General features: G+C 48.6%; 1 long non-coding RNA gene across 1 annotated transcript; it reads left to right on the top strand.

The window, feature by feature from the left end:
• Positions 1–735: 735 nt before the first annotated feature.
• LOC144102113 (uncharacterized) lies at positions 736–8431 on the top strand. The gene is made up of 3 exons (XR_013308178.1): positions 736–787; positions 4893–5427; positions 8025–8431. It is a non-coding gene; the product is annotated as an uncharacterized LOC144102113 (long non-coding RNA).
• The last annotated feature ends 301 nt before the right edge of the window (positions 8432–8732 follow it).

Below are 8732 nucleotides of genomic sequence, written 5' to 3'. Positions count from 1 at the left end.
TGTTGGCGCATCCCGGATGGAGGGGAGGGCGGTCTTCCTCCTAGCAGCGAGGTGCTCGTTGTTCCTTCTGTTGCTTCCTGTAAAGCATTGACCGCGCACGTGTCTCTTGAGTGCAATTCGGGGGCAACCATTTCCTCCGTGGATAAGAAGAAAAAAAGGCAGGCGAAGCCAACATACTGTGTTCCAATGGTGTTGGCGCAGCCCGGATGGAGGGGGGAGGCGGTCTTCCTCCTGGCAGCGAGGTGCTCGTTGTTCCTTCTGTTGCTTCCTTTAAAGCATTGACCGCACACGTGTCTCTTGAGTGCAATTCGGGGGCAACCATTTCCTCCGTGGATAAGAAGAAAAAAAGGCAGGCGAAGCCAACATACTGTGTTCGAATGGTGTTGGCGTAGCCCGGATGGAGGGGGGGGGGGGCGCGGTCTTCCTCCTGGCAGCGAGGTGCTCGTTGTTTCTTCTGTTGCTTCCTGTAAAGCATTGACCGCGCACGTGTCTCTTGAGTGCAATTCGGGGGCAACCATTTCCTCCGTGGATAAGAAGAAAAAAAGGCAGGCGCAGCCAACATACTGTGTTCCAATGGTGTTGGTGCATCCCGGATGGAGGGGAGGGCGGTCTTCCTCCTAGCAGCGAGGTGCTCGTTGTTCCTTGTTCATCAGAGTGTATTGGGGCAGACCGGAAGTTAGGAGGGAAGGCGGCATGCGGCTCCTCTACGACGTGTGTATAAAACGGCTGAAAACTGGGGACATGGGCAGACGCTCCTGCAGGCCCTTCAATCCAGAGATCTCAAGCGGTGAGTCCGCGGGCTTCCCCGCTGCTCTTTTGCTCGTTCACGTCCAAACTATAAAGTGTTATCTATCTAATGGATCAACGCAGCCATATAATATTTGTACTCGACACTTCGCTAATTCCTATAGCTTAACATTTTTAGGAGTAAGTAAAGAAAGCCTTGTCAGCAATGCAATGCAAAGGCGAAAAGCATCTGATAAGGATCACGTAACAGCGGACCTCTTGAAGGAGGGAGAGGAGATGGCACTAGAAAAATTAGCCACCCCGTACACGCAATGTCTTATGGCCTCGAGCGCACCAGAAGCTTGGAAGAACGCTAACATTATCCCGGTTCATAAAGAGGAGACGTCAAGGGTTTGAGAAATTACTGAAAGATCAGCTTACTATCCGCTGCCTAGAAATTATTTACTAAGGTTATTGCAAATAGAATAAGAAAAACCGTAGTCATCAATCAACCAAATTTTCGGGCAGGATTTCGTAAAGGATACTCATATATAGGCAATATTCACACTATCAGTCAGGTGGTAGAGAAATGAGCAAAACATAAGCAAAACATAAGCAACGCGCACACACACACATATATATATATATATATATATATATATATATATATATATATATATATATATATATATATATATATATATATATATATATATATCCGTAAATAATTACCAGTATTGTTTACCAATTGTAAACTGTTGTTCTTTTCCGAGACCGTTGAACGTTACTCTGGTTTTTTGTATATTAATTTTAGACCCATCAATCTGCTCTGTCTGTCTAAATCATTGATCATGATTTGCAGTTCAACTCCTGAGCGACTTAGCAAGTCATTATCCTCAGCAAATCGCATATTGCTTAGGTATTCTCCATTAATCTTATCGCCAAATGTTCCTAATCCAGACCTCCTGTAAACAAGCGACGAATAGCATTGACGAGATCGTGTCCGCTTGCCCGACACCGTTCTTTAATAAATTTTTTTGCTGACGTTATGGATTACTGTGGTGGCTATGCAGTCGTATATATGTTCCATACGCATAAGACTTTTATGCGAATACTGGAATACACCTACGACTGCATAGCTACCATAGTCCTCCATATTGTCAGCAAAAGTATTCTAATAATGAAGGGTGTCAGGCAAGGAGACACGATCTCGCCAGTGCTATATGACGCCTGTTTACAGGCGGTCAGGATTAGGAACAGTTGGGAATAAGAATTAATGAAGAATACCTACGTAATCTCCGATTTGGTGACGACATTGACTTTCTAAGTCGCTTAGGAAATGAACTATAAAACATGATCAATGAGTTAGGCAGACATAGCAGAATGATGGGTCTAAAAATTAATATGCAAAAAATCAAAGTAATTTTCAACAAATTTTGAAGGGAACAGCAGTTTACAATTGGTAAACAACTGGTACATCAGAGTTGTGACGGCAGATCCGGATCATGAGAGTGAAAAGGGGTGTAGCAAACATCGGAGGTTCTCGCAGATCATCAATGCCTGTTCAACAATATCCCTCGAGAGAGAACTATGCAACACTTGTATGTTACCGGTACTCACATATGGGGCAGAAGCGCTGAGGCTAACGGAAAAGGTTCAGCTTAAGTTAAGGACAATGAAGCGAGCTATGGAAAAAAAGAATCGGTGTAACGTTAAGAGACCGGAAGCGGGCAGAGTGGGTGAGGGAACAAATGCGGATTAATGACAACCTAGTCGAAATCAATGGGAAGAAATGGATTTGGGCAGGGCATGTTAATCGGAGGCAAGGTAACCACTGGTCCTTAAGGGTAACGGAGTGGATTCCAAGAGAAGGCAAGCGTACCAAGGGGCTGCAAAAGGTTAGGTGGGCGGATGAGATTAAAGAGATTGAGGGGTTACGGTGGCCGCAGCTGGCAAGGGACATGGTTAAATGGGAGAGGCCATGACCCTGCAATGAGCATAGTCAGGCTGATTATGATGAGCATTTTATAACAGGGATATGACCGTTAATTAGTAGATAGGTGGATGGATGGTATGAAAAGAAGGTGGGTGCAGACAAGTGATTTAGTCATTTATTTATAGTTTTAAAAATTGGCTGTGGTTTAGCTTTGGTTAAACCTGGAGTGACGCGAGAGCTGGGCGTTCCTTCTTCATCTTCGTCCCTGTACATGATTTCACTATCGGCGGCTAGGCGCGCCTTCCGAACCGCGTCGGTCTTACCCAGCTTATCGAGGCGTATCGCACGTTCTTCCTCCGTCTTCTCGGCTCACCGCTTTTTCTTGGTTTCGTTAAAACGCCGAGCCCTCGCTTCTTTCAGAGCTGCCGACCTAAGCTCGACCTCTCCTCTGCGCTCAAACTTTGACCCAGCGGCTCTGCCGAGCCGCATGACCATAGAGCTGTGACACCTCTCCCCCTCTCCATTCCCCCCTCTCCCGTTCGACATGGCGCATGCGCACTGCGGTTGCATCTCGGTTTTGTTGGCGCGCCGCGCCGCTGGCAGCACCAGCTGCTCCAGACCACATGACCAACCGGCGCCGCCACGGAGCTCGAGGGATGCCACGCTGAAGGCTCGAAGAGCTGGCGTAGTGTAGCTCTCGCTACAATATATTTTAATTCTGAACCTCTGTGGTGGCAGGTATCTGGGTACCAGTCATTTCATTGCTTTTTGCTGGAAAATAAGTGCACAGTAAGTATGGTTATCTATCGCTGTCTGTCTTTCCTAGTAATAGTACACTTAACCCGCCGTTGGAACACACGAACTAATATAATAGCGACTAGTTGTTTTTATAACTGTAGAAAACTGCTTTCAGTTTTCCACACACAGTCGCTTTCCGGATAGCTCTGCTCACCATTCCACCATTCTAGGCGCGCGGGGTCAGCGATTACCCTCTCTTTCGGCGGCGCATTTCGAGGCACCTGCCACAGAAGCACCATGACACATTCCTCCGTTCCCGGTATACACACCTACTTCTAGAGTAACGATCCTCCGGGTGGTTCCCATGACAACCGCCTTCCGCTCCTGCCTTCCGCTATCGCCATAGCTTCATCTTTCCACCGTATACTCTCCGATTAAGCTTTCCCATGTCCTCACCAAATCTTCCTTCCACGATGACCAGCTTCCGGACGGTTCCCATGGTAACCACTTTCCGGTTAAGCCTCCCAACACTTACGAAATAGCTTCTTCTTCCCCGGCAACCCTCCAACTCCTTCCAGCGTAACAATCCTCCGAGTGGTTCTAGCGGCAACCATCCACCGGTGGCAATTTCTTACGCTCTCGCCATGCCCTTCTTCGTCCATGGTAACCTTCTTCTGCCTGGGGGTTCCTTCGCTCTCGCGATATCCCCTCCCGCGGTGACCACCCTCCGGAATGTTCGGATGGTAGCCGCTCCCTGGTTTTGCACTCTTCCACTAAAATCATGCCCTCCTCCTTCAACAGTAACCACCCGCCTGTTGCGCCGACGACAACGGCATACTACTACTACTTTTACTACGCCGACGACGCGAAACCCAGGAACGGGCGCTTAACAGCTGTCACTGAAAAAAAATATATTTCGGAAAAATACAAGGTCTTGCGGTATGCTCCTATAGATGTTCTCTTGGAAGTTTCCTAAAGTCACCATAACTAAAAATGGCAGTCCAGATATGCGAGGGCTAGCGACCCGTAACTGTGCATGGGCTATGAGGGACACCGCAGTGGAGGGTTTGAATTTGGACCACTTGAAGTTGTGTGAATGTTGTGCATTGGCATAGCACAGCATGCGGGAAAATTGGTTTTTGGGTAGAAGAAATGGCCTAGTATCTGTCTCAGATATACGCAGACACCGGAAGCGCCTCGTAATGGAAGGGATTAATGAAGGACTAAGAAAAGAAAGGAATAAAGATGTGCCGTGGTGGGGAGATAGAGGCCTCGGTGTTTCGAATTTCACCTCTACAGAGATTCTGCAACCGCAACTTGGGTTCGATCTCGCAATATAACAGTTTTAGGAGCACCTTCGTTGGTAATTTGAGTATACTTGAGCCTTCGACGTCCTTCTGCTGACATTTTGTCAACGGTTTCAAGTAGGCGTTGAAAGGTAATCAGGTAAAGCACAACTCATCGCTTGAGAGAGCTGTGGGCACCTCTGCAGGGGAGATGGCGTCTACGAACATGCTGTTCCTGGCTGTGGCTATGCTGTGCGCCGCGGCGGCGACGGCCGGTGAGGACACGGAGCCCAGTGGCGGGACTGGATTGCAGGGACGGCAGGAAGAAGCGGCTGAGATCGTCGAAGCTCTTGAGGAGCTTATCGAGGCGATTCGCACGCTCTCCCCGCGTGACTCGGGCTCGCCGCCTCCTCTTGGTTTGGTTGCAACGCCGAGCCCTGAATCCTTGTTGAGCCGCTGAACTCGGCAGCCATCGCACCCTCCAGTGCATACCCCTCCGCATGACGAGGAAACGGAGCCTCGCGGCGGGGCCGGCCGGCGCAGATGGTACCAGAAGAGAGGAAAAAAGCGCTTTATGAAGAAAGCGCTTAAGGCGTTTATGAGGCGCTTCCAAGCCTCGCCGCCTCCTCCTCAGCAGCCATCGGAACCACCGGTGCATATCCCTGCGCCTGACGAGGCCGGCCAGGAGGAAAAATGAGCGAATGGGAAGCGGACATCACATCCAAGCCCCTGCAAGTACCGGTAAGTGGCGCCCTAGACGCTGTTACGGGCCCCGGCTGCTTGTTTTACTGCCGCTTGCTTTCGATCACTTGGTGCCACCCACCATTCCCGCAGTCGTCCGTGGCGAACAAGTGGCAATGACCCCTATGCCAAACCTGTCCCACACCACCGCCAAACCTACCACACACATGCGCTTTTCACGGGAGCGCCATTTGCAAGAAACGCAACTTGCCGGGCGCATTGTCACACAGAACTCCTGGGCGAAAGTGGCCATTGCCCAGTCCGCATGGAGACGACCAGCCGATTAACGGGAGAGTATTTTGTTACAATAGACTTTTAGCATCGTCATACGGAGGGCTCCAAGAATGAAAACTATAATTCACCATCATAGAAAGCCTGGGAGCGCCCACTACAGGGTGTGCAGAGGCCTCTTCCTTGCCTCTCCATTAACCCTCTCCTTTGCCAGCTTCGGCCACCGTTACCACGAAAACTTCTTAATCTCATCCGCCCACGTAACTTTCGGCCGGCCCCTGCTACGCTTGCCTTCTCTTGGAATTCAGTCCATTACCGTTAACTATATTGTGGCAGCTATCATCGCATGGGAAATGTGGCCACGCAATTACGGCTACGTACGGTAGCAACTACAATGCATTTCAGTGTCTGAGTTTCGCTCGCCAACAGCGAGTTGCTGGTAGAAGTGATAATTGCGATACCAGCAAATTTCATCTCATAGCCGCTCTGCTGCTGCTGCTGCTGCTGCCTGCTGCGGCTCGCCTGGTGTCTTGTAGCTGTACTGCTGAAGGGGTATTGGAAATCCAGCATATCACTTTTTTATGGGACGGGTTCACAGTAAAGGGGTGACGCGAGTACTACGTTTATTTCTGCGCTGGCGAGCTCCGAAGCTCCCTCAGCTGAGGCTTAGTTAACTCTAGCTGCGCCGCATTAATGCGAAACCATTTAGGCTTAGCGACGATCAGGGCAGTCCGGTGGAACAGTGGAGTTCACGTCCCGGTGCGCCCGCATGCGGCGTCGTTGTCGAAAGGTCGGCTGCTCCGCAGTAATGCTGTCATTGCTCGAATATAGAGCGCGGCCTTTCTGATGGCGCGGCTCCTTTGTCTTTTCAGGTGCGAGCGTGAAGTACAACGAGCCTGCATGCCTACCACAGGATCGCGTCCGCCGTCGTCATAAAGATGAGCTAAAGCGTGAGACGTAAATAAAAAAAGACTGGGATAGAGAAGTGTCAAAATATATTATTTTTGTGTATAGTTGACCAACAACGAGTTGATGGCAGAAGGAACAACAGTTAATATGAGCAAAGGAGTTAAATTCTAGTCATAACCGCGCCGCAGCAGAAGCTGGTCCGTCGTTGCGGTACGGCTCGCTGGGCGTCCGCAGTTCTGCGGCCAAGGCGTCGCGGTAATTGACCGAAGGTTTATTTCACTTTTAGATGATGGTATTGAAAGTAAAGCGGTGTCAAGAGTAGGCTTCTTATTATAAGTGAGACGACTTCCGAATTCCTGTCCGCGGCGGTTTCGTTGGGAAACAGGCTGTAGGCTTTGCGACTTGCCTTTCGTGACGTCGTTCTCGCTCTGTGACCAAGATATCTTGAACAACCCGCCCGAACTTCCACTATCGCGCCTAGCAAGCAGTCTTTATGATAACACGGCTCTTTTGCATTTCTGATGCGAACCACAAGTACACCAAGCCAATCAGCCCTCAAACAATGCGGCGCGGTGGCTAAGTTTGACATCTGTTGTGCACGGAGCTTGAGTCGAGCTGCGCATCAATGTCTCCGCTACGTGTGTCTCTGCTTGCAGCGGGGCGGCAGTTCGCCAGCGGCGACCGGTGCAGAGCGACAGCCAAGTTTTCGCGCATGTGTATCCTGCTTTAGTCGTACAGCTGTCCGCCAGCGCTAAAAACCTCTAGCCGAAAGGGGCTGGTTTAACGATATGCATGCGTCTATTTACTTCTTATATACTATATCGCCTTCCTATAGAAATTTCTCTTTGTTCATTCATAGTCTACAGAATATCTATAGAGAAAGGTCTACTAAAAGTGTATGGCCATAAATCTATGGATTGTCTATGGACTGTCTATAGGATTTGCATTGCCTATATATATACACTGTTCTCTAGGGTTCGTCTATAGTCTATAGACTTTATAGACAGAAGTCTGGGCAATGTATAGGCTGTGTAATGAAGGTTTTGTAAAGGGCCGCGCTCTACTAAGCGAGTTTTATTTTCTGAGAAAAGTGCGAGGTTTCCAGTTAACTTTTTTTCCATGGAGCCTCACAAAAGTCCATTAATGTGGAAAGTTTGCACTTGTCCGCGGAGGCCATCAAACCCTGGATCAATGCCAGGCTATGTGAAAAACACTTTTGTATCGCAGAAATTGTTCAGGACATGCACACCAGAACACAGACACGAAGGGCTTGTGTGTATCATTATCGCCTTATGTCCTGTGCTTTGTCTGCGCTAGAAAAGTGTCTTCATGAATAAAGCTACCACTCAGCAGAATCCGTCGCGATTTTATACGTGAGAATTCACTATCGCATGTCCTGATTTCATGGAACACATGCTAACGCGTTTGTGTTCGTCTGTGTATTTTGCTGCGCGCAGGTGTTCGCTGCGGGGTTGAGATAAGAGCCAGTGCCACTACAAATGCGTGCCTGGCGTCGAATGTCCGACCCTGGGTGGGCTGGATGCGTGCAGGGGTCAGAGCGGCGTGATCAACGTCTCCCAGCCGCTCACGGAAGAGGTGGATGATTTCGTGTGCGAGCTGAAATGAAGCCCGTAATAAAGCGTTGATAGCAATACCGCGAATGACTGCTCATTGGACAGAAAAAAAAGAAAGTTTACTAATTTTGGACAGTACCCTGCACATGTCAACATATATATAAACGCTCAATTATTTTTCCGGCTTCCTTTTTGAATTCCAAGATCGTTGTTTTGTCATTGCCAAAAAAGCAGTTCACAAAAGCAGTGCGCTGGCTTCAGTCTTCAAAAAAATAAAAGAAGAGTTGACATAATAGGCCTCTTAATCTGCCCTACTTCGTGACCTGTGGCTCTAAATAAACCCTTTAAAATTTCCTTTCTCATCTTTAGACGAACGTATCCGGTGTTCCAGCTAAAGATAAACAAGGCTTTAAAAATATGGGGCGTCTTATAACGGTGATACCAACACAGGGTTAGAGTAGCGTGGCCTAGTCTGCAGCAGTCTTCTGTTAATTAAACTGGAATGATTATTTACCTTACTTTTTAATATTTGCTGCCAGCAATACAATGTCATAACACAAGTGGCATCTTAAAAATCAGCCGTCCGAAATG

Source organism: Amblyomma americanum, chromosome 8, assembly GCF_052857255.1.
Source record: "Amblyomma americanum isolate KBUSLIRL-KWMA chromosome 8, ASM5285725v1, whole genome shotgun sequence".
Lineage (NCBI taxonomy): Eukaryota > Metazoa > Arthropoda > Arachnida > Ixodida > Ixodidae > Amblyomma > Amblyomma americanum.
The sequence above is the reverse complement of the archived record's forward strand: the minus strand, read 5'-3'. Positions and strand labels throughout refer to the sequence as shown.